General features: G+C 46.0%; 1 protein-coding gene across 5 annotated transcripts in view; it reads left to right on the top strand.

The window, feature by feature from the left end:
• The window catches only part of TP63 (tumor protein p63), an 87,226-nt gene that overhangs the window by 36,287 nt on the left and 24,073 nt on the right, over positions 1–26,866 (top strand). The gene's annotated exons all lie outside the window — the stretch shown is intronic.

Raw genomic sequence — 26,866 nt, 5'->3', positions numbered from 1 at the left:
TTTTGAAGTGGATCTGGGTAGCAGTTAAAGGTCAGATTACATGCTGGCTTTAAAAGATAAATAAAATTACTCCTTGGTGACTACAGTCACCAAACATGTGCAGCCTGGGAGAAGGCATGTTTAGCCTCCCCTCCTTTTCTTTTGCCCTTTTGTGGACCACACTATCAACAGATGAAGGTGTGCTCCCCGTAACTGTTGCAGTCTGTCTAGGTGTAAGTCCTTATATTTTCCTAGAGGAATGGGCATCCAAACAGCTCTCTGATCAGGGAAGACTGAGTGTGGTCCAGGTGTCCCTGTGCTGAGCCAAGTGACCTAGTTTTAGCTGCTTGTGCAGGAGCTGGCAGTGTACTGTATGTTCACAGTGGATGATGACGGTCTTGCGGTGGTGGCTGGGGACCTTCAATCAATACGCCTTTTACAGTAGAGCATCTTTCCATCTTCGGAGCTCTGCCCTTCTGCTAATTAATCCACCAACTCATTTCACATGGGCTCTTGAGTGGTTGGTAATATGCGTTCGACAGCTTTATCAGTGGGGTGGGTGGGGAAGGACGTGAAGGCTCTCTTTCCCGCTGCCATCCTGAGAAATGTGGAAACATGCATGAAATGTTGATGAAAGGAGGAGTGATTGCCCCATCCTCTTAGCAAGAGCAAGTTCTCGGAGTTGCTCATCCCCCCCATGTGACTTCATGTGCTTTGATTAATGCCTGTCGTCTTTTTTTTTTTAATGATGGATTAGGAACTTACCCAACTGGAAGAGTTTCTTCCACTGCAGTGACCTATTAAAAGTTTAATTACTTGGTGGCCCCACCCTTATTAAGAGTCCAAAACTTGAAAGCCTTGTTTCTTAGTTCTTTTTTTCCCCTCTTGCTGTTCCCCAGGGTAACAGTATTAAGTAAAGAAATCCACTGTATCGCACTTTCCCCTGTTTGGGGGAGGATGAGCCAGGCTGACCCACCTTGCCCTGCTGGGAAAGCTTGGTGGTGACAGCAGGGGATCTGCTGTCCTGGCTGACAGTGCATTTCACTGGAGCTCCTCTGAGCTTCTGGGTTGAGTCATGTCAGATTAGGTCATGGGAGTGAAGGCTGTGGGCTTGGTAAGAGGACTGGGTTATTTCTTTAAAAAGCTAGAGCTGCTTTCATGGGAGGACGAGAGACCTGTGAAGATGCTCCTCCAGGTTTCTCAGCCACTTTGTGCATTTAGCTCCCAATCTGAGTGGTTTGGAGGCAATAATCTGGAACCATGTGTGAATCCAAAGGTTACTTCTGTTGCAAGTGGGGGAAAGGAGAGAGGGTACTCGCAGCGTACGTAAATGCCACGTCTCTGAAAACAGCCCTGGAATCATATTTTTTCCTAAAACTATCTCTGCTCCTCCCTTCAAGTTCTGCAGACTCTTCTATGGGGCAGGTTTATTGTCCTAGGACAGTGCCAAATCATCAGGATTTGTATAGGGTAGGCTGGGAGGGAGATGAGTCTAACATCAGGACTACTTCTTTGCTTAGGTTCACGATGGGCTCCTAATTAAAGGGGGGGTGGGGAGAGAAAAGTAAATGCCCAAAAATTTCAGAGAGAAACACTAGCTGCTGCTAGGTGAGAGGACGATTTCATATGTATGAGCAGTTCACTTTGAAAATATTACAGATTTTTCTCTCTGAAGTCTTTCATGACCTTAAGTAGGAATTCCAGTAAAACATGCTGTCTAATCAGGTTAGGTCTTCATTTGTATGCAATGTTGAACTAATTAATGATGACAAATTGAGATTGGATTGCAGAGGACTTTATAAGCATCCTTGATTATTTTTTTTTTAATTAATGACCTGAGAACACAAGAAAGAATATAAGCAGGTTAATCAGTCTTTTCAGAAGGAAAATCTTTAACAATGGAAATTCTACTGAAGTGTTTAAAAACAAAAGCCATAGTAGTCTAAATTGAACAAAGTTTCTCACATGCATACTCATAGTATGATAAAACCTTGAAAACCATGCTACAAAGGAACAAGCAGTTATCGTTTGTAATGCTGAGATAGAGAGTAGGTTGTTGAGGATGAGCGAGAAGCCCTATGAATTGGGTGCAGTAAGACCTTATGCACAACTGTGTCTCATTTATTGCGGGATATTTCCCCTGCAAGAATTCCCATATTCCCATGCCTGCAATATCTCCTCCTGTTTCTGCAGCAGAAGAAAACAAGGCATTTCAAAAGTGTGCCACCTCAGATTTTTTTTTTTTTTTTTTTTGTGGAAGTAAGTTGTGTGCCAATCTTCCCCACCCACTCTGAGCACAAATAAATAAACAAACAACTGCACTGGCTTCCCCCCCAAAAAAAGATTTGGCAATCACCTGTCACTAGCAGAACCTGTTACATGGGGAAGAACATGATTGCAGTAGGAAAGTAAAAATTAAAATTGTATGTCAAGGTAAGTAAAAGTTAACAGTACTGCCAAATGCAAGCTATCAAAAAATGAATCGGATCCACCCATCCCCATAAGCAAGATACCACCTTATAAGTCATGAGACTTTTAAAAAGACAAACAGGTTCTTCTTATTCTCCCCCAGGTTTTTGAACCTTTAGGGTGCATCTACTAAATCTTTTCCAAGCTTTTCTTGGTAGTCACGAGGGTTAAGGAAAAAGGAGGTAGAAATTGCTTTAAGTTTTTAAATGAAAACTGAAATTTACTTGCAAATTTTTGATTCTGCTGAAGACAGACACCCAGCCCTGCAAGACTTGCATAATTCAGGTGTTGGCAATACCAGAGTTTTCCAGTTTATTCTCATGCCCTGCAGTAGGCTGAAGCTAAGCTGGGTTGGTCCTTTCAGGGCTTTGTTATGAAACACAGAGCTCTGCAAAGCTGCAACCTGTGCTCCAGCCAGGCTCCTTGTTCTCAATAAACTCTACTGTACCTACAGCTATAAGAAAATGCTCAAATTTTGGACTCTTTTTGCTAGCAAAGCTGGATAACAGCCTGTGCAACATGCATGAAAGCAAGTAAAGGATTGTGCTGGCTGGGGTTAGTTTATTTGGAAAAGCTGCATTTTAAGGAAGGTGAAAGGAATGCACTTAAATTAGTCCACGCGAGCAATAACAGGTTTCTGTGGTTGAGAGTACAGATTCCTTGGCTGGGCTATCTCAGCCTTTTTATTTCAGATTGATTTATTCCATTTTATATATATATTCTGTGTCCTGAACCACCTGGTAAAATTGGGAATTTTTTTCCTAATCTCTATAAAATGAATTAGAGGACCATGCACAAGCATAGTGAAGTAGTGAGAGGGTAATTAGATGTGCGCATCGCCTTGACTCAACAGCCCTTAATTAGGTGTTCAGTGTTCTCTTAAATAATCTGTTCAAACAGTGCATTGCTTCAATAGAACTGGTAATGTCCACTATTGTCCTGGCTGTTGATTATCTTTCTGCATCATACATGAGAACTTTTTATTTGAAGGCTGGTGACTCTCCCAGTGAACACGCTTGTGGGGCTGTGCTAAGTGTTCATGTGAAATCTTTGCTTTCTTACTCCATGGTGATGTGTTGGTCAGTGCAATCAGAGCTTTCCAGTTTCACCCTTCAATGTTATGTTTAAAGCTGTCAGGAGAAAGGGAGTGGAAGTGGTCTTGTTACAGGATTTTGAATTTCCCTGCCCTCAGAGGCTCCCAGTCAGCAATGATGTAGGCTTTAGCGGTATTCACTGGGCAGCTGAGAAGGGTCCTTCTAAGAAACTCATTTGTGCAGAGGGTCTGGAGTCTTCACCGAGCACTGAAATTGGGAGCCTGCCGGCCACTCTGCTAACCTTCTCATGCCTCTAAACGTAGGCTTTCTCTTCAGCCCAGCGTTGCCCAGCAAAACTGATTGTGCTGGTGATGACACCACTTGTTACAGCAGGAGTGAGGAAGGGAAAGCCAAAGGGGTAATCCAAAGGGAGAGAAGCGATCTGGAAGGAGAAGGCAGTGGAGGAGGAGATGGGGTTGCAGTCGGTGGATGTGCACACTGGGGGCTGGGGGAGCTGATGCAATGGTGTGAGCTCAGAGCCTGGCTGGTGGCTGCTGGTGGCAAAGCAGGAGGCTTCTGTATTTGGGCATTTGTCTCGGGTGAGAAGGGTTAAGGTTTGGCTTCCTCAAGCTTCCTGCAGCCTGCCTGCCTGGAGAGGCTGTTTCCATCATCATGTGCTGCCTCCTGGCCCAGAGCAGCCAGGGAGGCAGGGAGGGTGTTGATTGCCACCATTGTTCTCCTGCACAGGGAGGTTGTGATCACGCTTCCCTGCTTGAACAGCTTGTGAATTGTGTTTCCCTCTCTGACATTACAAAGCCTAACGCTAAGGTTGCTGAGGCATATGTAACTTGTCCTAGGTGTCATCTACCTGGAAACAGAGGAGTCGGGCTTGTCTTTGAAGGAGGTTCCTTTCTCACGGCAGGGAGGTGTTTTCAAGCTAGCGAAGCTGGGAAGAACCAGTTCACCTGTGAGAACCAGCCAGGAGGGGCCTGCTGGCTTCTGTTTGGGTTTTTATGCTTGAGTAAAAGGAGATCTGAGTGCATTAGGTTCCCATTAGAATGTAATTGTGCTTTTTCCCCTTAATATCATTGTCATGTATATTTGTTTTTATGAGCAGTTATCTTCTTCTGTTACTCTTTACAAGCAGCCATAGAGATCTGTATAATAGTTTCCAGAAAATGTCTTACGATATGAGCTGTCTTGGTTCGTTTTTTCATTTTCCTTTTTGTATCCGGTATTGTTTTGTAAATCCTACCAAGGGAATATAGCCTCCCTACATGAACTGGGTATTTGCCATATGCTCCCTATTAGACCAGTGCCTTCCATGATGACAGAGCTGCGCTGTGGTGTAAGACCGCGCAGTGGGGGGCAGCCTGTACCCCATGCAGCTAGCGATGCCCAGGAGGGATGAGAAGGGAAGTTATTTACTTATTGTATGAATTGCTATCTGCCAGCACTGGGAATGGAAAACTTGGGTCTCCTGCCTTGCAATGGCATGTGCTTTGCTCTTCACATAGTTGGTGTTGGGCACCCAGCAGGCTTCAGATGGTATGGATGTCCCTCTCTTTCAACTAAGATTTAGCCTCTTGGTTGCTGTTAGCAGCTGATTCTCTCCCAGTGTAACAGGAAACCAGTTAGAGCTTGCTACAGGTGCCCCAGGATCTGTAAGTGAAAAACACTGAGACATTAGGATCAGACACAGGAGGATGGAGAGGAAAGTCATTGGGAGGGGTCGTGTCCTCCACAGGGGCAGAAGATCCCTCAGCTGTTTCACACAAGCAATTTCTAGTTGTATGTGCATCACACTTCCCCCTCCCCCCCCCCTTTAGAAAATGTGCTTTAAGGTTTTAGTTATTTTTGAAGAAAAATTCAGAGGAGAATTAAGTGCAAGAAACTTTCTTTGGTTTTTAATGAGAATTTTTTTTTTGTCTATGTGGAGAGAAAAAAGTGTTAATTAAACATAATTTTCATCAACGCAACTTGCACAAAAAAGCCCCACCTACTTTCATGAGAAAGGAATAAAGAGAATCATAATCCTGGATTAGGTATCTTTCACTACACATATATAAAAACAACACCGTATGAAAAGGGGGAAAATATATATGTGTATATACACACACCAAACATACCAATGCGCCTCCAGCAATATTACCAAAGGAATTAACTTTACAAGAAACAGCCACAGCCTGGAAAGAAGCCATTTTTCAAATAAAAGCTGAATGAGACTTGTGGTTTCTGAGAACTATGAGAAGGAAGGGTTAAAAAAACATTTACAGATAAGAATAGCTGATGTTGGGAGATGAGTGAACATCTTGAAGTAGGGGAGGGTCACTATTTAAATTACCCTTCCCCCCCTTTCCTCTTAGTTAAAAATTGGCTTCTACTAAGAACAACATGTAGGATTAATGTAGTACTTTAAATCTTCAAAGTGCTGCACAAACATTACTTTCCTCATCGGCAAACACCTTTGCTTGCTAGGCAAATCAGGAGTGTAGTCGCCATTTTAGAGAAGGGAAACCAAAGCACCAGAAGTGCCAGAGTTTTCCAACTAGTAGTTTTTTTTTGGAGTGAGGTGTTTGCCTTTCTGAGGTTTTTTGCGTGGTGGTTGGGTTTTTGTTGGGGGGGGGTTTTTTTGGATGCTTTGGGTTTTTTGTAGTGTTCAGCATGGGGACTGCCTCTAGGCTGCCTTGTGAAAGCTGCTGTGCTCTCCTGGGTTTCACAAGTGCTAAGCATACAAAGTCACCCGGCAGAGCTTGAATGAGGCATCAGCGGAGTCACCTCCTTACCTCTCCAAGGGTCATGGCAAGCTGGGCCAGAAGGAAGGCAGCCTGCTCTGGGGCAAGGAGGGTTTCCTACAAAGGTTGCCAGTTTCCCCCATACCATTAAGCCGCGTAACTTTAAACTGTATCAACTGAGCACTGTTAAAAGATATTTCAATAGTACAAAAATTTGTGCAGAAAATATACCAATAACTGGTTTAAGTTACTTTTGGGTAAAGGTTTTCAGGTAGGCTGGTGCAAGAGATATTGCTCACCTTGCAGACAGACTGACCTTGGAGCTGATCATTCCTTTTCCCCAGGTCGGCTGAAGTATGGCAATTGTCATAAATACTCTTTCCCTGCCAAATTGATACAGAACAAGCAGCAGTTTGGCAGCGTGCTGAAGCAAGCAGAATATTGTGTGTGTTGTGTGTGTGGTGCTCTGTATGCTGAGGGTTCAGCTCCAGTGCTTGGCAGATCATACGCTGTGAAGAAATTCCTACTTTGTTTAAAAAAGTAGTGTGCTGGGTAGGGATGGCTTCTGTATAGACAGAGCATGAACTTTATTATGCAATGGAAATCTTTTCATGAGGTTTTACTATGTGCAGGTGTGTCAGATTTGATATTGTAAACACAGTAGGATAGTTACCCAAATAAGAGCTTAGATCCTCTTGCAAACATAACCGAGTATTGATACAAACTTTATCATTTCCAGTTGTTAAAGATAACACTTAAACATCGGAGCAAAACTCGGTGGAGCCACTGGAGGAGAGTGCTACTTCTCCCTGTATTTTAGAAGAGCGTTTTCTTTGAGGAGAGCAAAATATTACTTGTCTGATAAAAAGGAGTGGTTTACTATCTGCTGATATATGTTACCTGCTGAAATTAATCTAAATTCAGCTTTACAGAAAGCTGAAAAATGCAGGAAAGCAGCACTCGAGGCTGACCTGTATTTCCTGAACAAATGAGGTGGGACTTGGGTTTAAACTTTGTGGCTCTGCTGTTTTCCCCATTGGCCACGATGGCTGTACTGCCTTGGGGCTCTCCCCCCTGCCTGCTGTGTGCCCCGGGGTGCCCCACACTCCCCTCCTGGGCAGAGAAGCCGTGTCGCCCGCAGATGCCGTGCTTAGGGAGCAGCATGGACGAGCAGCAGATTTGGCTCGAGCCCAGCCTGAGAGCTGCTCCTGCTCTGTGATTTAGATGTAATCAGGGTGATGTTGTGCAAGTCATCCCTCTGCCTCTGTTCCCTTCTCTTCCCCCTTTCCACATACCCATCCTCAACTTTGGGACTGTGTCACCATGATGCTGTGTTGTAAAGCGCTTAGACCCCTGATGCGAAATGCCCGGGGGGACAGCGGGGGACTGCTGCTTGCTGTGTGTCTGGTATCACTAGACTTAGCTTTCAAGCCTCTTATTTTGACTTGTTTACAGGACATCAGCCTTTTTACAAACTAAATATTGAAGGAACCAAAGCATATCTCCAGGCTAAAGCTTGAAACTACCTGGGTGTTAGTTGGCTTATTGCTTCCCCTGCTTGAGATCTCCAGCTTTACCAGCATCAGGCCTGCCAGGTGTGAAAATTACTGCTGCAGAGGCCATTTGAGGGCTACAGCACAAGGGAAAGCCTCTTCCTGTTATGTAGCCAGAGCATGATGCTATAGCAGCACTGCTGTGTTAGCTGTGGTGCAGAGCCTTGGCAAACTCACCCTGCCACTTGTCAGGGCTTATTAGTTCATCCACGTGAGCCATGGCTGGGAGCTGACTTGCTCCTGACCTTGCAATGGAACCAGAGAGAGCCCAGGTTTGCAATGAAACCTGCACCCACAGTTCCTTGGACACGGTTTAAAATGTGGGGCTGGAGGGGGTGCCCACAGGGAAGGGACAGGAGCAGTGCTGCTGGCCTCGGTGCCCAGCCTGGAGGGTGTTTGCAGGGCAGGCAGCCCACCTGCTCCGCTTGCATTTGAGTGTCAGCATCACCATGGGTGGGAGAGAAAAAGTCTTCCTGTGAGATGTTTGTCAGGTGGCTGAGCACTGAATGACACCTGTTCATTAATCAGCGAGGTGGTGGCTGGTTTTCTGATGAGTTCCTTGTCTCCTGTCTCTTTGGCTGCAGACCGCTCATATTACTCATTCTTAGTCACTTTTTTTTTTTTATTTGACCCATCCTTGGTTGTGTTCTTGTAGGCGTATGCGGAAAGGGGACTCCAACAAAAAACAGTCTGTGCATTTCTAGATATCCTACTAAAATTTCATACAGTACTGGCAGTCACAAAGCAAGAGACCCCTAGGAAAAGCTTCAGAAGAGTCCCAATTTAGTTCTGTAAGATTTAACAAAGACAAAGCATGTGGACCACTTGTTTTGCCATACAGTTTCTATACAGAATTAATGAATTTGGCCTTTATTTGGCATCCCCTTTGTGTGTGACTTCTCTGAGTCATTTTTGCCTGCCTTTGTCAAGCCTCTCCAAAAAGCTACAGAGGTTGGAGTCTTTCTGGGTTTGTTTTTTGGCAGACTGATCCATGCAAGATAAAGATGGGGAGAACTGGGTTGCACTGGTGCGGCTGGTGTTCAGAGGGAGCACCACAGCACGGTCCCTGGCCGGCGGGAAGAGCAGCTCTGTGGGCAAACCAGGTTCCAGGTTGAATTTGTAGGGACACACGTTGCAAGAAAACAGTTTCTATGCTGCACATCTGACTTCATGAGCACAAAAACGCTCTGACGCTGTTAGTCACCCTGCTGATCGCTATCTGTTTAATGGGGCTGTTTTGTTTCAGTACACTGATATTCTGATGCATGTTTTGCAGCTTATTTCAGGGAAGCTTCCTAAACGCAGAACTCGCAGGGTCTTTCTCTTAAGTGGGGTGGCTTGGTAGCATTCTAAAGGTTGATAATGCACATGGCCAAGATTGACTCTGTTGGTTATGGATTGGGAATGATCACTTCCCTCTCCACCACGCAGGTCTGAGCTGTTGCCAACTGTCCCCTTGCCTCTGAAACTTGAACTCCTGGGGTGCACCTTACCCTGGACCCCCCAGATCATGCAGAGTCCACAGTATGACCCCAGCATAACCTGCTCACTGGGGAAGTCAGCATTTCTCTACTCCAGGAGAAGCAGGGCTGAGCACGCAAGCAGGCGCTGCCTGCCAGGGAGTGGTGCAGGATGGTCAGGTATTCCCGTGTGCTGGGGGCTCTCCAACTCTCTGCAGCGTGCTGCCTTCAGCCTGCCTGGCATGGCTCAGCAAGGGTGTAACAGTTCACTCAGCTTTTTTTTGCTTTTTTTTTTCTTTCTTCTTTTTCCACTGGCCATACCAATCTGATTACACCTTCCAGGGATCATCTACCCCTAAAGCTTAATTAAGAGGCTCTTGTCTGACTCGTCACTGACTCACCTGCCACTGTATGAGCTCATGTCTGACTTGTCCTAGGAAGATAGTGAAATATGTCAGGCTTCTCTGAAATATATCAGGTTTTTGTTTTATTGCACCCCTGACATTGCTGTTGGCTGCTGCAGAGGTGAACAGAAAGATGACTGCCCCAACTTTGTTACATTTATCTAAACTTAGTCGCTTGCCTCTTTGTGCCTTGAAAAACCAGATGGGGTTTTGCTTGCACAGCTGTAGGTATGTTAGAGTTAATAAAAAAAAAATATTAAAAATTAAATAACCTTTGAGTTTTGGCTTCAGGCAAAGTAGGTGAAATGATGTGTTTTGGAGATGAATGCTCTTGCAGGAGACAAGATGTAGCTTGCAGGAGAACATCTGCAACCAATCCATTCTGTATGAGATGGGGCCAAGACTTGTTTGTATCTCAGTACCTGTTCAAACATGTTTTAGCACAGCAAAAAGAGGTTTTGAATGCATTGAGGAAGGGTGGGTAAGAAGGGAAAGAGACATCAAGCTGAATGTTTGCTTAATAGCTTTGATTTCTTCATTAAACTTTTAAGCACTTTAATGATTTGATTAGCTGTTTTCAGAGCACTGTAGAATCCCCCCTTTTTTTCTTTCTTTCTTAAAAGAAAAGAGGAAAAAACACTACTCATCTTAGTGCTGCAAAATGAGCTTGCTTTCTGGCCTGGAGCAAATCTGGTAAGCGTTCGCTACCTTTGTGTACCCACCCTGAGGACTGTCGGTGGAAGGATGTTCTTTAATACATCGATCAAAGAGTGTGCAGAGATCCAGTTACCAGGCTGACTGCCTGGACACCAGAATACAGCTTCCCAGTCAAGTGCTCCTTGCCAGCTACTCCCATCCTCTTTGTTCTGTAAGAGCCGAATGTGGAATGAACATCTACCAACTGCAGTTTGCAGAGCTCGTTTGCCTGCCTTTAATTGTACCTTGAAATGCCTCTTTCTCTAGGCCTGTGGCAGTGTAGAACAGTTATATGACTCAGGAGCAGCTGAAGTGGTGAGGCTGGTAATAGAGGTTCTCATATCATCACACTGATGGGTTCTCATTATCATACTGAGATTTGCAGTTTTATTTATTATTTTTTAAGCTGACCCCCGAGATGCACGTGCAGCTATATTTCTGGTTTGCACATAAAATTAATGTGAGTTTTGAATGTGCAAACTGTGTGACTAGAATCTATTACCGGTGGAGTATAGCTACTGTTGCTCAGATCTTTTTTTTCCTTGTCTTGTGGGCTAGATTCCTTTCTGGAAAGCTGGGGGTAACTAATTTGGGCTGAATAAGGTGAAGAATGTGAACACACTGCCTCTAAAATCCTACCAGAGGAAAGGGGCGTGCATTCAAAGTGCTTTGTTCTACATAGATGGAGTTGTAATACTACTTGGGTAGTATTTTGCCAGTGCTTAAGATCAGCAGGCTATAATTTTTTTTTTCTTGGGTTTGTTTTTTTCTTTTTTTCTCCCTTTGCCACGCACCAGATTCTGCTGTGACTTTACCAAAAGTGCTTGCCGAAGTGAGGCAGCCCTGGTCATGTGCTAACATTCTTCAAGGCCCCAACACACAAGTGAATTATGGAAGTGCAAGATGCAGAAATGCCTGTCCTCTGCCTTTGATGTAGACAGGGCTCTTCCATTGCGCACTTGCTCATCAGAGTGAGGTTACTCTTCTTACTCTCATGTTTTTATGCATTTGTCAAGTCCCTAGTGACTGTGTTCCCTGGCCAGCTACCAGGAAGGCCTCCTACAGCTTGTCCGTTCTCAGCAGGTAGACACCCATGCTAGGGATAGCCTTAGGCTCCATGCCATGCTGCATGGACTCGTCATGCTGTGCCTAGAAAGAGAGCTGCTGTGTCTGTGTGGTGCTGCAGAAATGGGTCAGGTTCATTACCTCTGGCACGTTGCAACTTGAGTGTGACATTCTGGGGGCTCTGCCGAGATGACTTGGCCATGGCTGAACTCCTCCTGCCTGTCACACACTGAGTTAGCATGTGGCAAGCCAGCAGTCCCCGCAGCTGCACTATGGGCATGCCTTTAGCAGGCATTGAGCAAGAACACTGGTTGCTTTTGTCTTGCCCTGCAGGAGGCATCCTGACCTAGAGAGGTAGTCAGAGCTGTGTTCAGGTGCAGGTTGTACCTCACTCCCTCTGCTTAGGGCTTTCAGTCAAGAGGGCTTTAGGTGGCTCTCTCATCCTTCCTTGAGTTTGCTCTGCTGGACTGCATGAAAAGCCTGATGCGTAATTCAAGCTACCCGAATGGATGTCTGTCCCGATGCGCTGGTGACTCATGCAGTCTTTCTTTTCTGCCTTCAGAGCTGGGTTGCTGTGAAGTTCTTGAGCAATAGCAGAGCTCATCTCTGGAGAAATCTTTTTTTTTGGAGAGAGCTTCCAGAATGGTTGGCTATTCAGGGGTTTGTTTCCTTGTTTTAGAGCTCCCATCTCAAAATCATTGAGGAAGGTGGCCAGAGCCACATGGTGGGAATGACACTCTCTTCCTCAAGTGCTGGCTTAACTTTCAGGTTTTATGTCTCTCCTGTACAAACTTTGCCTTGTCCCCAAATCCCTCCAGCCACTCTGGTACCACACATCAAAACCTCTTCTCACTCTTTCTCTGAATTTTGTGATGTAATTAAGCCTCTCAGCCCACTACTGCAATGTGAAAATGGGTCCCTCTTGCAAGGACTTTTCAGGACCTTGCTCTTTGGAGAGGCAGCACATGGAGAAGCATACATCAGCCTGTGTGGGAACGGGGGGGGGGGGGGGGGGGGGGGGGGGAGGGCGGCAGTGTTTTGTTTTGTTTTTTCCCCTTGGCTATATGAGCAGCTAAAACCTGTAACCTACAGGAGTTGGAAGCTCCATGCAGAAAATTAGCTTAGGCTGGTGGAAGAGTTGAGATCACATTTTTCTTGGCTAATTAAAGGATTAAAGGTGCAGAGATTTAGAGTGAACTGTCAGTGTGCTACAGAAGAGAGCCTTTGATGGTTGAATCCAACTTGAGATTAAACAAATTGCATTTAAATAAGAAATATGTGGCAACAGTTACAGTCTAGCTAGGCCTCTATCGTTTGCTGTCCTCCAGGACCAGGTAGCTGGTGTGTTGTGACGAGGGTTTCTTCTCCCTCACCAGTTTGCTTCTTCCAAAGTGCCTCCCTCTGGGTTGTGTCAATCTGTTGCCTCCATGCTTTGTAAAACCCAGTTTATTTCTTCTCACCTGGTGTTTTGTGCAAAGGAGCCTTGCGAGCCACCTTAAATAATAATGATCTTGCTGTCCATCATAGCAGTAGCATGGTTGTATCCTTGTAGTGTGTTTTGTCATATCTCTGATCCTATTTAGAGGGGGGGTTGCATCCTGGCACTTTGCTGTCTGCAACTGGAGAGATGAATACTTGTTTTCCTATGGGGCCTTTTCTGTTATTCAGTTGTGATGCTGGTCAATGGAAAGAGGTTTTTGGGGTTATACTGATAGTTTAATGGTGTCTTTCTCTGCATAGTGGTGGCTGATAAAATTCTGGAGGGGTAGTTAGCTTCTGCAGTTTTGAAGTCCTTGCTTTCTTTGGTGCCAGCTGATTGTCTTCAATAGGCTACGCTTGCAAATGGCTTGCCAGCGTTAGTCCCAGCCCTCTCTCTGTCTTCTCATTTTGGATAGCGTTTGATTCAGAGCTGCTAAGGGGCTGGTTTTAAGTCTTACCTTTGATAGCACTTGCAGTGGTGCAAGCTTATGAGACCCGTGGTAGCTGTCTCAGGATGAAGCTTGCTTGTTGCAAGGGCAGGAATTCACCTGCAGAGCATCGCACAGGGTAACAGCACATTCTGTCCATAGAGGTTTTGCGCCTTTCTCTGATGCATCGTGTATGAGCTGTAAGGAAAACGGGAGTGCCGGACAGTGTGAGCCAATAACTTCTGATGTTGCAACGCTGTCTTGTTTTGATCCTTTTTGTTTTATTTCTTTTTAGGGAGAAAGGAGCTTGCCTTTAATTACCTCCTATCTATATGAGGGGGTGGGTGGGTGTTGTCTTTGCCTTTTTTGTTGGGAAGATGGAGGAAATCGCAAACTTGCAACTAGTGAAAAATCTGCAGGGATTCCATAATTGCTCAGAAACATGGCATTACTTACTAATTGGGTGTGGTTAGTTAGGAAATCTGACTTTAAAATTATGTTTCCCAGGGAACTATTCCTGTTCTCATTGTTATTCAGTAACAAAGACTGCTTTTTGTTTGGGAAAGCAGTCTTGCTTTGAATGGGGTAGGTCTTCTCACAAAGCATCCATGGCTTGGGGTCTTCAGAAGTTGCAGTTTGCAAATGGAGCAGTACAGAGGTAGGAGGTCTGCAGGGACAAAGAGCTGTTTGGTGTTTTTCTTGGAAAGCCATCTTCAAATTGTGGTCATGAGGATTTGCATCTAAATCCACATTCGTTCCTGTTAAGTTTCCAGTTAGGTCATGCAGATGACATTATTACCTTTCATTTACACAGTGAAATAAATTGCTGGGTATTGAGAGATTTGCTGTAATCTGTTTTCAATAATTTATAGATCTGTAACTATGTCATAGAGCATTTGGACAATTATTCCTGATGAGTTTACCTAGCAGGCTTCTAGATTTGCGTGTAAAGTGCATCCAGGTCTATGCAAGCTTGCTTTATGCACTTGCACATTCTTGCTGAGATTATCAAGCAACGAGATATTGGCTAAATCAGGTGTGAACTATGCTGTGTTCAAGCCTTCCATTTCTCATGTGACGTATTACTGCACATCTTCCTTTGGCCTGCATACCAACTGGGATGTGGTTTTTCATTCTTCTCTTGGAGGGCAGGAGATGCAAAACTGAAGATTTTGATTTCTTTAAGAGGGATAGGAAGGACTGCTGCTAACATTCCCCATTGCAAGCCCTTTCTAAATCCTGCCCTGCAGAATGGCTGTCTTCCCTTAGCTGCTGCAGTTGCATAGCTTCGGGGCTGCTGGAGAGCATAACGAAAAGCTGGAGGAATACCCCTAGCCTGGGATGGGCTTGTTGCACTTCCTAGCAAAGAAGATGCCACAGGATTGACTTCGCTATCTGCCTGGGGGTGAGGTGCTGCGTTCTGGACTTGGGGATGTCTCAGTGGCCTGATGGCTGCAGCAGCAATGCTGCTGCATTCCTCAGTGTAGTTCTTGACAAGCTGTTTCCCACGGTATGTAGGAAAATCAAGGTCTCTGTTCAGTAAGGCGCTTGAGTGAGTGCATAACCTCTAGCACGTGAATATTCCCTGTGAAATCTATTGGTTCTGTTGGAGTCAGCAAGGCTGCTCCCATCCTTAAAGGTAGGCATCTGCTTAAACACCTTGCTGAATCATGTCTTGACTTTGAAAGTAGGCTCAGGAGAAACCACATGAGTTGACTCAAGGACTGTGCTTAGCTAAGTCATTGAGGATGGAAGGAGAGCGCTGAGAAAGGGGAAGATCTGGGTAAAATACAGACCCAAGAACCTTGCAAATGCTGGTAATAGCTAGTGATGATGTTCTTGTCTGACTTTCTTGCTATTCATCCCCAAAGCTTAATTGTATGAATAAAAGGTTTAAAGGTTTGACTTAGTCACCATTCATCCTAAGTATGCTAGAGCTGCTGTCATGCTTTATTGATCTAGCTTAGCGCTGAGTTACTACATCTTTATGTCCTCAGTAAAACTACTACTTGCTCAGTTAGGTGTGATTTTTTGTCTTTCCTAATCCTTACGTTCTCTCTGTGACTCAGAACTAGAGAATGGCCTCATTGGGTCAGTAAATCCAGAAGACAGAGGGACTTTTATAGAAATGGTTTGGTCCTTTAGGAGTAGGAGAGGGCCTTTATCAGGTGGTCTTCATACAGAGGAAGAATATTTGCCCGTGGGTTAGTTTGTTGCCTCACTTGGCATCCTGGCCAGAAGAGCTTTGCTGGCTTTTCACTTTAATTATCAATGAAATGCTCTGCAAGCAGGGGAACAATATTTGCATAGATGTAATTCTGGAAATTGAGCGTAATGTGATCAGGAAATGGGACAGGCCCTGGCTGTTATCATGGAAGAGACTTGCTGGTACCTGCACTTTGTTTCAAATGTAATAAGATCTGACTCAGGAAAGTTTCCTGGATGTTAATAGAGAAAACTCAGTGCCCTTTTGGCAAGGGACTGGTGCTCACCTTCTGCACAGGAACAAAAGAGATTTTTTGCAGATTCAGAAATCTGTTCTGAAAGGGCTGCTCACAGTATGCTGAAGATTTAGAGGGAAATGGTCTCCCTCAGAGCAGAAAGGCAGGGGCGTGTGTGTGTGTGTGTTCAGGACTTTCTTTTTCTGAGATAGAAGCCAAGGAACAAGGCACTTGTGTGCACTGCCAGTGAAATCTCAGCGGGAAGACATGATGCTACTTGCAAGGTATGCACAAGACAAGACCAGAGGCGCCGCAATGCTTGATTACTGTCAAGGGCTCAGTTGGAACTTGCCTTTGCTCTTTGGCCTGCAGCATTTATGTAGAAATTGGGGACGCTGCTGCTTGCTTCCAAAGCTTTGCCTTGATGGGTCCTGCCCACATCTTAGGTGGAGAGGAAGGAGGGGGGGGGGCTTAGAGCCTATGAAGTAAACAGGAAAATTACTCACCTTAATGATGCATTTCACTGGCACTGCCGCTTTGAGAGCCTGTCAGATTTAATACTTTCTGTCTTTCCTTCCATCGCCTCCCATAGGTGCGATTATTACTTTATTAGAAGGATGAAGTGGAGAGGTATCTGTACTTCCCCTCAGGTGGAACAAACGGAGAGGGGGGAAGGAAGGCAAGTAGGAGAGAAAGGGGGTTGCCTTTCTCCATTGGAGCCATTCGGTCTTTGTTGAGAGCACACATATGGAAGAGTGCTCACTGACTGACTTGGCTGGTGGCCCCTGGTTCTGTTGCAGCACTCTGGTTCAGAGCTGAGATCCTTGGACTCCCAGTTAGCTACCAGCCCTGCTCCGTGGGGTCCAGTGGCTGGTTCTCTGCTCGGGAGACAGCCAGGGACCATTCCTGCACTTAGTCACAGCATGGCATTGAAGTAGGCTTGCCCAGCCAAGAAAACACCCACACAGTCATCAACCTGCTCAAGCTGCTTAGTCGGCTGTAGAGGCAGAGGTGTCCTGCCCTCTGCTCAGGAAAGACCTAATGTGTTTTGCCTGTGGATTTCAGTATAGGTAATCACCCCCTGTGAAACATGGGGTTTGTCTCAAAGGTTTTTGTGTTTTCTGTGCTTGTCTGGGCTGTGGTGTCACAGAGCTCTTGCACTGGCTGTGTCTGACCTGTCTCTTTGGATGGAAACTTTGGATGAAGAGCTACGGAGGGCTGCTGTGGGAGAGCCCTGAGCTGTCACATGCAGAAATGCAGGATCTTGGAGGTGTGTTGCACTATCTGAGGAGGCAGGAGTGTTCATCCAGACCTGCCAGCTTTCCCTCTGGAAGAATGTTGCTGAAAACTGCCCCCTCTGAAATAAATCTGGCATCCCTCGCTTGCACTGAACTACACTATGTGGAGATGTCCTGCAGCTTGTGTCAGTAACGCACTTGCCAGCAGGAGGGCTGTTGTGGGGCCATCTGGAATGGGTAGGGAAGCTGATCCTCCATGTGGGCTGTGGGAGGAATGGAAGAGGAATCTCTTAGGGTCATTTGCACGAGGCTTAGCAGGTAACAGAAGTCCAACTATGTCTTCAGTAACACTTTAGGAAGGCAAGGAAAAAGTACAAATCATCCCTACGTGAATTTCATCAGGGGTTATTTGTCCTCTAAGTAGAGTCCATTGATTCTAAACCCTAAGTCAAGAAAGAGTGAACAGGGAAGAAAATGTGTCTGGGCAAAGGAATTACGTATGAGAGGTCAGAAGATGTTGCAGCACAAACAAACCAGCAGGCTGCAACAAGGCTTTACTGTTGGTCAGATTCTACTGTCTGTGCTGTATCTCCTTCCTCCAGAGGTCAGACCACACTGCTCCTCCTCCATCCAACCCCCTCTCCCACCATCCTCGGGGCTATTTAACCACTTAGTGGGAACGAGCTACAGCTGCACATCGTCCATGTCAATCAACCCACTGCCTCTGAGGCAAGGCCACAGCTGCACGTTATCAATGCTAATCAACCCACTGCCTTCATTCCTCTACAATAAGACATTAAACTTGGTTTTAGCTTTGAATTGCTGGAGTTTTCTCTCCTTTAGCCACCTATCAGTATAAGAGTGTGTAAAGGCAACCAGCTTGCATCTCCTCTGAACCTGTCAGTGACCCAGCTAGGAAGATGTGCCCATATTTGACACTCAAACTCTTACCCTTGCAATATACTGACCCTGTAGCATTTTACAAGTAGGTCAGCCCTTTGACATGAGCCAGAATTGTAGTGGAACCATGTCACCATCTAGCAAAGTGTCCTGCTTTCTAGGGTGTTGAATAGCTGGTGCAGTCTGTAGCAGAGTGCCCGATACCTCTGGGCATGATTCTGCCCCTAAATCACAGTCTTGGGATGTTGCTGATTGAAAAGACTATGTTGCCAGAACAACTTCATTGTATGGTGGCTTGTTTTTTTTCATTTTGTTTTGGGTTGGGTTTTTTTGTTTCATTTTTTTGTGCGTGTTTTTTGTTTGTTGTTTTCTGTTTTTAAATGTGTTCTCTTGTCCACCATGGCTTCCCCTCTGCTGTAGCAGATACTATACTAATGACTCATTTACTTCCCTCTGAGATATTTATGAAAACCCCTGATTTGCAGATGAGGGAACTAAAAAGAGTTTTGGAGTTAGGTCTTACACTTGGCATTACCTTGTACCGCGCTTCATCCTGTTGATCTTCAGCTGGTGTGGAGCTATCTGAACCTGTGACTATATCCTGCATTGCTGAGGATCCAAAGCCTATGTCTACTCTGTAGGGGGCTGCAAGGCTTGACCTGCTTGTCTGGGACTCTTACAAATGACTCATGTTGATGAAACCAGGTTAGATTTGGTGGGAGCAGGCTTATTTTGGAGAGCTTTAGGATTTTGTTTTGCTTTTGGCTGTTTGCTTTTTATAATTGAGCATGCACAGGAACAATCAGTAGTGACAACCTTTATGTGCTGCTTTGGTTCTTCCCTCCTTATGGCCGAGTTAATCACCCTTTGACTTCCAGCAGGGGACAAAAGTGACTGGAACATGCATTAAAAGCTGGCATCTGATTATTCCAGGCAATGTTTCCTCTGGCTGGTTAGAGTTCTTGGAGTTTGACTGGTAGGATGAAGCATGCTGGAACATGCGGACTTGAAACAAGTGAGATCTGGGAGGCTAATAGGAAACAAACAACAGCCTTCCTCTTTGGCTGAACCCAAGACAGATGATTGCAAGAAGGTTTAATCCCCCACGCCAAGCTAGGAGGAGGTTTGAAATGGCCAGCCTGGGCTTTACTTAAAGCAGTGCATGAACAGAACAGGTTCTGGTGCTCAGTATCTGAGGCTGAGGCACATGAGTCAGAATCAGTATGGTGGTGGGGTGGGTTTGCTCTCAGGAGCCTGAATATGTTCTTTCCAGTTCATTTTTGGAGTCCTTTACAAGAAAATCTTCACTTGCTTTAAAATACAAATTGAATCAGACCACCTTAGGTCTAGGTTTGGCTTCATAAATGCCCTTATGCAGAGGCATACCGACTTAGGCAGGAGGTGGTTAAAGCACTGCCAGAAGTTAAGCATGTACTGAAGTTTTCTTGCTAAATCAAGGCTTTTTACCTGCAGCTTTGGGGTATACATTCTGGTGTAATGAGTACAATTGCTTGGAAGGACTATTGCTGGTTATGTCACTGTCACAGTTTCTAGCTGGTGTGACACTTGGTGTCATACTAATCAACTTAGTTTCATGTAAGCAAACACGTGGTCATATATATACTGTACACTCGCTTGGATTACCTGCAAGCAGGTGTGTGTATCTTGTATAGGTGCAAATACTTGTAACTTCAGTGTAGCACTTTGTTTGCAGTGGGTTCCCGTCCTGCTAGGAGGGTGTGAAGCAGCCAGGTGTCTCAGGATAGTGGAGCTCTGAGAGGAGGGAAGAAATGCAATGGAGTCATTCATGGACCACCTTCTGCATTCACTGTAATGATAAGAAATCTTGCTGTCAAGTTTTATTGGTTTACCAATTAACATTCAGTAATTGAAGGGCATGTTTTTCAAATCCAATTTTAACTAATTTTTTAACCTAACTTTTTTTGCTCCTCACTATTCTGCCAAATTTTAACACTTCATAGCCTTTAAGTGAGATTGGGTAATGTGAGAGTGGGCTTCTTGCAGTGTATGTTTCTTAGTGTTGCATCTTCTTTGGTAATTAAACAGGTTGCTTATGTTGTGCATTTGTAATACAGGAGTCACTGGGAGAATTAGGTATCAGTTTGAGAGGCTAAGAGTTGAACAGTATAAACAGAGCCTGTGCCCAGCCCTTACAGACAAAAATCAAACCAAAACCAGCACACAAAAAAAACCCCACCAAAACAAAAAAAACCCCTACCACCCAGACCCCAGTGCTTTAAGCGTAACAATGCAGCATGTGGCCCCATGCATGGGAAGATTTATTTGTGAAATTATCCTAAAGAAAAGTCCTTTGAGGAAGAAAATACCACACAGTGTTTTACTGGTGACCTGTAAATTGGCAATGCAGAGCCTATGAAAATAGCATCACAGGGACATGCGGGAGACACTGATCCGATCAGTGAAATCAGCACAGCATCTGGAGCCCGGTACAGTTTCAAAGTCCGTGTGCTTTGGCCAGTTCTGTTGCATCAGAGGGAACCGTGCTGCAGGCAGGATAATTCTCAGGTGTTTTGTGCATTTGTGTAAAATTGTGTTTGCAAGAAGGTATCTGAGAGTGTACCTCAGGCTTTGGGGAATAACATAAAATAAAATGCTTCCTGTGGAAGCTACTCCATTCACTGAAAATGTCCATGTTTTGTAACGTGGGATCTCGCCATCAGTGCGCGCTTACTGCGACCCACGGGGGAAGGTGTTGTTAAGCATTGGCTCAGCTTTGGCTTTTCAGCACATTTTCTATTATTTCATACCTCCACCTCACTTGCAAAATTTCTAGTGCAAAGTAGTCTGTCAGAAATGCAAATTACTAGACATTTTTAGCATCCGAAGCTTATTTGGTACTGCTGAAGTTTCACTTTAGAAACTGGATATGATACACAAGTAGAGTGTGAGCTGGGTATGCAAGGTAAGGTCATTTGACTGCAGGAGACTTACTATTTTAGTTTTAAAAGAAGTTATTTCAAAAAGATTTTTAAAAAAATAGAACAGCAAAGGAAGAGAACTAGCAAAATAAAATAGTGAAGCCTTGCTTCACAGCCGTCAGTTTGTATCAGAAAACATATGTAAAATATTTCCCAGCTTGCCTCTGAAGTTTTCCATCAGTTTTGGGTTGGTTGGGGTTTTTTTCCTCTTGAAACAGGATACTTTCCAATTAATTTTTTATTTGTTGTTCGTTTAAAGTGTTTTCAAGCCAAACCTCGAGGTCTTCATTTGTTGATGAAATAGTTCTGTAGATATGAAACTGCAATGTAAAAGCCCTTGAATGTAAAGTTTTCTAATTTACAGCTGTTTCACAGTGCAAAGGTAATATGCGAAAACATCAGTGTTATTTCTGTTATCATTATGACTTTGCTGGCAGTGTTAGGTAGGAGTATTCCTAAAGCAGATAGTACATCCTGATCAAGGTAATTTTGAATTAAAATCTCTGGGGAGCCTCAAGGGAGGTGCTGAAGTATTGTCACATGAATGAATGATCTCATTTTCCTAAAGATGGGAGAACCCAGCAGATGCTCCAGATGCAATGATTTGGGGATTTTCAGGGGGGTGTCCTACAGCATGACCACTTGTGCCTGTCCCTGCGCAGACTTTTTGGCCTGCTTCAGCGCCGCCCTCCGAGATGGGGTGCGTGGCTGGGTGTTTGCAGGGCGGTGGTAGGGGGGGGCTGGCCGGGGGTGCAGCGTGGAGGAAATCGCAGGGGGTTCTACGTGGAGGGGGGAGCACGGAGCCGGCGCTCTGTGCCGCGGTGAGTAGGTGGCTGAGCACGCAGCTCCGCATCTGCCCGGGGGGGGGGGGGGGGGGGGGCGGGGAAGCGGCTTCTGTCCGCGCATCGTGCGACAGCGCGGCCGAGCGCAAGCATCCCTTGCCACCGGCATGTGGGCAGCGCTGCTTTCCCCGGGTCCCTGCCCCTGGGCTGAGCCGGGGGGCGGTGGGCAGGGGGCAGCCCACCCCACGGCCCGCACGCAGGGGACCGGGCGCGCCAGGCACCGTCCCGCTGAATCCTTGCCCGCGGGCTACGTTTCTCCCTTCCCCTCCCTGCCACCCCTCCTCTTCCCCGTTTACCTAAGCAGCTCAACGCACGTATAGGTATTCGTTTATTAATTTTTTTCCCCCACTACGGTTTCCGAGGCCGGCACCAGCGGCGGGCGGGGGGGTGCCGCCTGCCCCGGGGCTGCGCCCACACGCTCCGACACGCTTCTCCCCTCGCTCCTGCGGTTGCGGCGGCGCTGCCCGTCCCCACGCCCCTGCGCCGTCCCCTGCGCGCTGCCGGCCGGGGGACGCGGGGCCCACCTGCCTGATGTCAACATCTCGGAGGGTGAGGCCGGGGAGGAATGTGCCGCTCCCAGCCCGGCACAGGTAATTAATCCCTGCGACTGACAGGTGGCAACAGGCGGCCTTTGGCTGCGGCTCCCGGGGAGAAGCGCTGGGAGGAAGGGTTTTAATGGCTCATCGGCACCCTGCGTGCGGGGCGCGGGGAGGGGCAGAGGGGCTCAAGGGGAACGTGAACTTTAAGTCCCTGCAAAGACAGACGCCCTTGCATGAATCGCTGCCCATCCTCAGGAGGAAAAACAGGGCGATGTGGTTTTTCCTTTGCCCCGGGGTGGAGAAGTTTGGTAGATGTCTGCAAAGCACTGGTGAGGGCTGTGTCAGCATCCCCTCTGCTCCCATCCTCTCTGGCCGTAGCACAGTGGTTTCTCCTGCAGATGGGTGATGCTCGCAGGTGTGTCTCACTGGTGCAGTGGGCTGCGAGTCTGGGGGCTGTCGTCGCCTGTGGTGGATCTGTAGGGCCTGATCTATCGCTGACCTGTCAGTTGTGCCCACGGGTTGAACGTCAGCTACGTCTGCTAGCAGCAAGATTTCTGCTTTTCTCTGGAGCCTGGTGAGACAGAGAACCTCAAACTGGAGCTGCAACATGTCAGCTAGTGAGCAGTGGGGTTAAGGTTACGCTGATTAAAGTTAAATCTAGCAGGAGACATCCATGTCTGCAGCGCTCTGGGAAGAGCTCTTCTTGCACTTCCCTGCTGTGAGCATCCTCTGGGTACACACTAGTTCCAAAAGTGTGTGTGTGTGTGTGCGTATATGCACACACACTCTTATCTGGTGTGTGTCCCCCATGGCCCCAGCAGTTGTGGGATTTTTCTTGAATGAAAATTTAAATCACTGTTCATCAAAGCAGAGACATTTAAGGTACATGCATAAATCTTGATTTTTATTTTTAGTAGGTACCTTCCTTTCCTTCCACTAGCTTTTTTTTTTTTTTTTTTTTTCCCTCTTAAATGAATAAAGCTTATGCAGGTGATTTTTCTATTTCTTTGTGAGTCTGCTTGTTCTCATCTGTGAATACTTTGGTGCAAGTAAATGTTGCTTTCCTGCTCTGCTAAGCTGTTCTTTTTTTCCCCTTCTTGGAGTTACTTAAGTAGGGGAGAAAGCATAGCAGGCCAACAGCTTTTGAAAATGAATGTAATGTAACTGAGTTGACTAAAACATGACTACTTGAAAGAAATTTGCGAAAGATTTGAAAGACCTGTTGATCTGAGCAGAAGGGGCTCAGGGAGCTGTCATGCTATAAGCCAACCTCTGGGATCACCTCCAAATTGACATCCATCAGCATTCGTAGAGCTCACCAAACCCCGCTCCTTTTAAAGACTTTGGGACCATAATCCCTCAGCTAGATCAGATGGTAAAACAGATATTAGAGGTAGATTTCCAACGTAGTGTTTGGGGGATTTTGCTGTATCGGTATTTTGCAGGGGAATTGAATTCTCAGTGAAAAACCATTGCAGCTTGTATTGCACGGAACACTTATTTCCAGGAGACTTCTGTCCTTTCTAACAAAAATTCTCCATTTGAGAGGTTAAAAAGTGTTTTGTTTTGTCCTTTAAACCCTTTGTTGACACACCTTCCGGAGAAGAGGCTTGCTAAGAAATCAGACAGGTGTTGCCTGATGGTAGCTGGCGTGTGTGTATTGTGATACTGAATTACCAGCCAGGGTGCCAAGAGTGGGTAATACGGTATGTCTGCACAGGCAGGTGGGGAGGGCAGAGCTGCAGGCACTGGAATGTTTTCTTCTTTCCTTTTAAAACGTATTATTAAGCAAAAAGCTAAATTCACTGTTGTACTTAATCTCTTGAAGTCTACTTATGAAGTGCTACATGCAGCACTTGAACCCCGAAGAAAAGTCAGAGCTAAAGCTCTTTCCTCACCCTCTTGAATGGGTAACACGTTGCCAGCTCTACTGTCTTGTTTTAAATAACTTTCTGGTCCATACATCTGGTAGAAGCAGTGTTTGTGCTTCTCGGGCTGTTGGCACAACTTCTGTGCCTGCTGCTAGGTGATTCGTAGTCTTGCTAAATGATAGGCTTGTTGACTGGGCCGAGCTCATTTTTGGTTTTTTTTGCTCTTAATTTAGTTTTCTTCCTCAAGCAGGTAACAGAAGCACACTGATTAACAGTCATGCTCTGCATTTCTGGGAATTGCTCACCCTGTGGTCTGACCCCTCATACAGTGGGCGTCTGTCAGTTCCCATAGCAGAATGGTGGGCAGGGGGACTGTGACCCCTGCAAGGTGGGGTCATTTGGGGACCGCTGGGGAGAGGCACCTTGCTTGCAGGCACTCTCTGAACACAGACAGCTCCTTCCTCAGAACTTTTTCCTGAGGCTTATTTGCTTTGAAATCTATATACAATATCCTGTCTTGCTCTGTGGATATAGCTATTATCACTGATCCAGTACCCAGTCACCATGACCTAGTTGTTTGCATCTATTTATGCCAATAGATGGCCGGGCGTCAGGTTACCCATGGTTGCAGCAAAGTTGGCAGGGTGGGAAACTCAAGCCCCTTACTGTCTGACAGCAGGTACCCCGTGGACAGATTTACACCGGTGTTAAATGACCAGCCGCTCAGTGATTACACGCTCACGGGCGGCTGTGCCTGGGGTAGATGTGAAATCGTGGCTGCGTGCCATGTCCCTGAGCCCTGTGTATTGCCTGTGAGGACTGAACTCCTCTTGCAACTTGACAACAAAAAGGCAGCAGAGCCCTTTTGCCGTCTCGTCTGCCTCTGTGCTGAGTGCTGCTGCTTGCCTGCCTGTGCCCTGACCGTGTCCTGAAGCAGAGGTGGGCTCCTGATCACCCTCCTTCTCCAACAAGCCAGGTTCAAGGTGTTGGCTAGTCTCTGGAGCTCTTGAGTCTGCCCTGTGTTTTGGGGACGTTATATTTGTATTTCTTTGTTGGACAGGCTTGTTCATCATAACCCGTTAGCCCGTGGCTGTTTGCTTTCTATGAACTTCAGCTGCAGGTCCAGTGCCTGCCTTGCTGGTTGTAGTCAAAGGCTTCTGGCAGTTGGGGTGCTGAAGGGTGGGTGAGGAGCCGATCCCTTCCTTTGCTGGCAGGAGGGCCATGCTGGTTGACCTGGAGCCTTGGTATTCGTGCTGGTGTCAGGCACCTCTCCTGTTCTTCTGAAAGCAGTGATTTTTTAATGTTTTCAATATTTTTTTCCTTCTTGTAACCCCATCTTTCTGTCTTTGAAGCTATTACACATAAAATTACAGTCAACACCAACACTTCTGATCCGTGACCACGGGGCGTATATCTCCTTCCATTTGTTCAATTCTCCGAATGCCTGCAGACACCGGACACGTTGGCTTCTGGCGTGTGCTGTGCCCTCTCTGCGCCATTGCGCTTCCATATTTATGCTTTCATTTCAGCCCATCGTCTTTGGGTGCCCAATTTCTTTATGCTTCAATGATGTTAAGGCATCCAAGCAATTAGTTGGCTTTTTGAGATATTTAAGGTTTTCTGTCCTTGAAACCTTCACAATGCTATTAGCAAACCGTTGTGTTGAAGGAAACAATGCTTTCTAAATTTTCTTCCTCTTCACATAGAAGTGATTCTTTTCCTGCCTCTTGAGATGAAAAGACAACATAGTGAGCTCACTCTTACCTTCACTAAGGAATTGCTTTTTAATTAAAAAACAATAAGGAATTTCAGGTTAAAGAGATGTATGATATAAATCACCATCTAGATCTTTCGCAACTTTTTTTTTTTGTAATTGTTTGGCATGTTCCCCGTTTCCGCGGGCTGGGTAAATCCTTTGTGGGTTTAATCTCTAGCCTGCAGGCACATAAAATACATTGCACAACTTGGCCTTTGCATTTTAAAGATGATTTTTCCCCCCCACCTTAGCTTAAATACCTGTAGCATTTTCTCTGCCATGTGGCAGGGTGGCGTTGAGTGAGGAGGGAAGGGACTGGCTTGGCTTATTTTTAATCCCTCTCTCCTCCCAAGTGTCTCTCCCAACTTTGGTTTTTCCTGTGTTAGCAATGTGTATGCTTCAAAATGCAAATAATCCCCAAATATCACTGGCTAATCCTTATGCTGCCACGTCACCCTCCACCCACCCATGCATGTGCCAGCTCTTCCCATCCCAGTGGGGTGGATGGCCATGTTGTGCTCTCGACCAGTATGGACCTGTCTCTGTGCCTTGTTTGAACACTTGGGACTGGGGCGGTATCAGCCACGGCTGCTGGAGACTTTTTTTTTTTGAGGAAAACAACCACCTTGGGGCTTTCACTTTTCTTTCTCTGCAAGAACCAAAGAGATGGAAGTGGGGAAATGCCAGTAATTCCTGTGGGTTGCGTGGTTAGAGTTACTGGGAGAGCTCTGCGCTTGTGAATGTCTGAGCACCAGGAGAAAACTGGATGCCTCCGGAGCGGGGTGCTGACAAAAACTGCTGTATTTTAGAACAACCTTGTGCAGCAGAGGAGGCTGGAGAGTCTCCTTCATGGGGGACATCCCGAAAAATAGATTCAGGTTATACTGCACTGAACTACGTAAGAGTTTCCTTGCACCACTCCTGCTAAGCACATGTCCTTATTTTAGTGAGGATTTTTAAACAGAAACCAACACCTTGGTGTTTTGCTGAGGAAAGGTTTCCAGATGGGAACGCTCT

This window comes from Falco cherrug, chromosome 11, assembly GCF_023634085.1.
Source record: "Falco cherrug isolate bFalChe1 chromosome 11, bFalChe1.pri, whole genome shotgun sequence".
Classification (NCBI taxonomy): Eukaryota; Metazoa; Chordata; class Aves; order Falconiformes; family Falconidae; genus Falco; species Falco cherrug.
This window is presented reverse-complemented; position numbering and strand designations above follow the sequence as displayed.